Source organism: Panthera tigris, chromosome D1 (genome assembly GCF_018350195.1).
Source record: "Panthera tigris isolate Pti1 chromosome D1, P.tigris_Pti1_mat1.1, whole genome shotgun sequence".
In the NCBI taxonomy this organism is placed as follows: domain Eukaryota; kingdom Metazoa; phylum Chordata; class Mammalia; order Carnivora; family Felidae; genus Panthera; species Panthera tigris.
The window spans coordinates 73,555,227-73,560,157 of NC_056669.1; positions in this window are offsets into that span (position 1 = coordinate 73,555,227).

The window sequence follows — 4,931 nt, forward strand, 5'->3', positions numbered from 1 at the left end:
TTGTCACTATTCATTAGAGAAATCCAAGCCAAAATCAAAATGAGATATTACCTTACACCAGTTATAGGATGGCAATTACTAAAACAAACAAATAAACAAAGATAACAAGTATTGGTGAAGATGTGTAGAAAAGGGAACACTTGTATAGTGTTACTGTGAATGTAATCTGGTGTAGCCACTATGGAAATATTATGGAGGTTCCTCAACAAAATAAAAAATAAAACTACCATTGATCCAGCAATCTTACTTCTGAGTATATATCCAAAAGAATTGAAATCAGGATCTCAAAGAGATATTTGCACTCCCATGTTCACAAAGCCAAGGCACAGGTCAAACCTAAATGTCCACTGACAAACAAAAAGATTAAAAAAATGAGGTATATGCATACAAAGGAATATTATTAAGCCTTAGAAAAAGAATGGTACATGTACTCTGCTTACACCAGCTCCATTAACATTCTGTTGGCCAAAGCAAAATGACTTGGCCAAGTTCAAAGTCAAGGAACAGGGAAGAATCTACTATCCACTAAGAAGGCATGGCATGAGAATGGGTACACAGAGGTGAAGAATTGAGATCAAATCTGCTGCAGGTTGCATGACTTCTATCTGTCCCTCTGTGCAGACCAGCTTCTTCCTCTGTACCCCTCACACGTGACTCTCTAGAATGAAAGCTCTATTTGGCAAGACTTTTGTCTCTGTCCACTACAGTATTTCCAGTGCTTTGTTGATTCCTATCTTCCTAATGTTTAGAACAATGCCTGGTACACAGTAGATAATACATGACTGGCTACCTTCAGTGTGCTCATCCTTGCAAACTGTATGTTCTTTTTTTTTTTTTTTTTTGAAGTTTATTTATTCTGAGAGAGACAGCAGGAGGAACAGAGAAAAAGGGAGAGAGATAGAACTCCAAGCAGGCTACACATCAGCGCAGAGCCTGATGCGAGGTTCAAAGTCACAAACTGTAAGATCATGACCTGAGCCAAAACGAAGAGTCGGGCCACTTAACCAACTGAGCCACCCAGGTGCCCCATAAGCTACATGATCTTTACAGTCTAGTACTCCTGAACCAACGAGATTTGCCCAGTTTGGATCAGGAATCCATCCCTTGTTTAGCCATATACTGTAACCAGAGAAAGAATGCAGGTAGTTTTAGGGACAATTCTCAGAGAGGGGGACACAGATAAGCTGGTATCCCAGGTATCCGTTTTGTGTCCTTAGGCAAATTTTGTATCACATTCATTTTAATTTCAACTTCAATTGACTGCATTAGATGTGCACACTTAGCCTATAGTAGCCAATCCACAGGCTAGTCAGTGACCCACACTGCCTGAAGTACAGATCCTCTCTTCCAAGTCTGGTCTCAGTGTGGCATGACCCTTCCCCAGATTTTTGTTCCTTGCCAGGGCCCTGTGACATGGAAAATTAGAGTAAAATGAGAATGGTATAGTCCATGATGCCACTTATTTAAGTCTTGGAGGCATGGACCCCCAGGAAATATACAACTGTTAAAAAAGAGCAGTCACATGGGTATGATAATCATGGTATAAAAAGTAGCCTAATATTCCAAACTCTGGCTTTGAGAACTAACTAGCAACCTATGGAGGCTCTTTAGCCTTTATATTACAAATGTTCCCTAAGTTTCACAAAACTGGATTTAAGCAAATCTGACTTTATGTATATTAACTTAAGGTACATCATAACATTTTAGCAATGGAAACTTTGCATTCTATACAGAGATACAGAATAGTCAAGCTGATGAGCAAATACCATGAGGTGAGTGAAAAGCTTAGAAGCATCCACCACAAGGTGTCTTCCTACTTCCAGTGTTACCTAGTTTCCTTTGGTTGCTGCTTTAGATCTGGCCTGGCACTTTATTGGTCCAGACTATTGTAGGCTTGACTAGCCCAATGAATTAGCACTGGATACTAATCTCTAACAATCTCTCCATCTCTAAAATTCTATGGGTCTGTCTCTCTCCTGTAGTCACCTCTACCTACAAAATACACCACTGAAGATCACCAATAAGAACTCGTTAGCAAACACACCCCACTATGGTGGTAAAACATATGTGACATCAGTTCCTATCTGGTTAGTAGTCACTAACTGCATGACAAAAGTTGCCTTGCTGAGTCAGCTAAAACAATGAAGATAATAATTTTTACATAATTGGTTACATAATGATAATGCAAGCAAGTATTTGTGTTGGTTTCAACTGTGTTGAATTCAAAAGTATTTAATGCTAATACAATATTTCGAGTATTATTTAGACAAAAAGGAGCAAGCACCATTCATAATTAAATTCAGGCTTAAAACTGTGTGTATGATTGAGTTGCTTTTGCGAAAATTAATAAAGGGAATCCTCACTAAAGTGGAATAGGAGGCTAGCAGGAGGAGCCCCACCATTGTGCGTCAATTACAGACCCCAATAGAAGAATCAACAGGAAAGAACGCTCAATTACAGGTCCCAACGGGAAAAAATGCACATAGAATCTTCTACAAGAAATCAACTACAAGTCAGCCAATGAGAAACTATCACCACCTGAATTTTACTTTTCTCCAGTGGACTTTCATTCAAAACCCCTCCCAACTTCCTCCTCCTCCGTAAAACAGCCTTCTCTTCCTCTCCTCTGTTTGTTGGACTTGCCTATGACTTCACTATAGCTTGCATGTCCCAAACCTCAAGTCTCTGCTATTCCCAAATAAACCCTTTCTTCCTGGTAAAATGACTGTTTTAGTTTTTAAGTTAATACTTAAAAAATTAATAGAAAATCCTCAACTATATACGAAATAGAATAGTATAATCATCATCCAGCTTCAGCAATTCCAAATCATGGTCAATCTTGTTTCATCTACTCTTATAACCCATTTCATTCCCCTAGCCCCAGACTATTTTGTAGCAGATCCAAGACATCATATCATTTCACTATAAATATGACTTTTAATAACAGTTCTTAAATTAGATCTCATACCAGCAATAAAAAGAAAACTATTAGTCTGATCTAACACATGATGTGTTGTTACCTATTTCTTTCTTAAAACTTCTATCACGAGCAGAAAGAATGGAGTTGTAAAGTGGCAAAAGAATATAAGCTCAAGTACAATACACAGTTCACTCCTAAATTAATATGGACCTATGTCTTAAAAAAAAAAAGCTACTGATTTTAAATACTAATTAAAATGGGCAAATTAATCTATAACCTCAATATTCCTTTTCTTCAATTTATTCAAATAACTCAGACACAGTACCACTACAGCCCAGTCCTAAAGAATAGAAAATGTGTTCAACATTTAATGCATTTAAGATTTTCTGAATCCCAAACAGAGGTTGTTTTCTAATGTCTTAATATGTTTGTTTCTGCACATGCCTCACAACCAAATGTATGTATGCTTACAGGTGACTTTTAAACTTTTTTACACTTACTTCCAGTTATTCAGGGTAACTAATTCAAAGCCAAAGCAATGAGAAATGTTAAAGACAGAGTGGAAAAAGTCTTTGATCTAGAAAGTTGGATCAGCTGAGAAAACAATTTAGCTACACTCCATTAACTGTAGAAGATAAAATATCTTTAAAAGGGGGGAGGGTTAGAAGGGGAAGATATCTTATGTGTTCTGTCTTTAAGTGGTTTAGTACTTCAAAAATCAAACTCAAATTTAATTAGAAATAGAATAATACATCTAACATGCTAATTCAAGTTCATTTTGTACTTTCTCCCCTCCTCTGCAATAAAGTATAGGGAAAAGTTTCAATTTGATTTATACATATAATTTCAAATTTCAGTTAGGCTCCTAGAGGAAGCACCATTTCAAAACATCACTGTAATTAATGCAAGTGCTAAATGTTGGAGGTGAATTCATCAGACTGCACAGCATTAAAAAAATTTTAACATTGTTTATGCTTTGTTTCTTTAAAAAACTACTATAATTTATAGATTTAGAAGTTTTCAGATACATCAAAATATGAAAATATACACTACCTCATAATGTTACAGTAGCAATTAGTAACAAGTAATAGGGCAGGTCCAAGGCAGAAATGGGAAACAGAAAATAACCTGGACACCCCTAGCCTTCCCAGGTATATCCTGTTTCTCCCTTGGTGTGAAACACTCTCTTACCCACTCTGCGTGGCACTCTTTCCCTCAGATACCCAGGGGCCTTGTGTTCCCCTTTGAAAATGTGCTCTTTCTAAAACAAATGTGAAATTCATATGCACTGGAGTAAAACATGACTAATAACTTGGAACTATTATTCTTGTGGGGTTATTTGTATCTTTAGCCTTAAACTTTAAGAAATAACCTGGAATTCCTAGCACTGCTAGCAGATGTCACTGCCAGATCCGTTGAGCTCACTCTTCAGGAACTGTTCATTTTACCTTTTAGAAACTAACAAAAGGAAAAGAAATGAGTTCCAGCTAGCCTTGACTAATTTGGACTCAACCACCAAGCCAACACCTGTGCAGATGGGTCATAAGCTAACAGTTACCTCTGCCTCATTATAACATTAAGATCTTTGCTCAAAAAGGGTCCCAAGCTTCATAACATAACACACAATGTACATATAGGCATATCTTCTAAGTACACACGTGTGACCTTATACCCACCTCTATTTGAGATGATAAAGGTCCCCTTATGAACATTCATCCTAAACCTTAAATAAAAAGAACCCGCTCACCCCTTCTTGGGGATCACAGCTTTGGAAATTATTCTGTGATCTCTTTATCTGCTGCAAATAAAGATTACTTTGTGAGACAGCTCCACCTGGTGTAGTCTCTACCCATAACTTACCAAGGAGCAAATTCACATTAGTTTGCTTACACAGGCAGGAGTGATTTCATCAGTGCCTTTGAGATCTCATGTTAAATATGGTGACGTTCAGCCTAGCATAAGGTCAGCATGGAAGACATGAGAACATACAGAGTAAAGCTACCAGTTACAG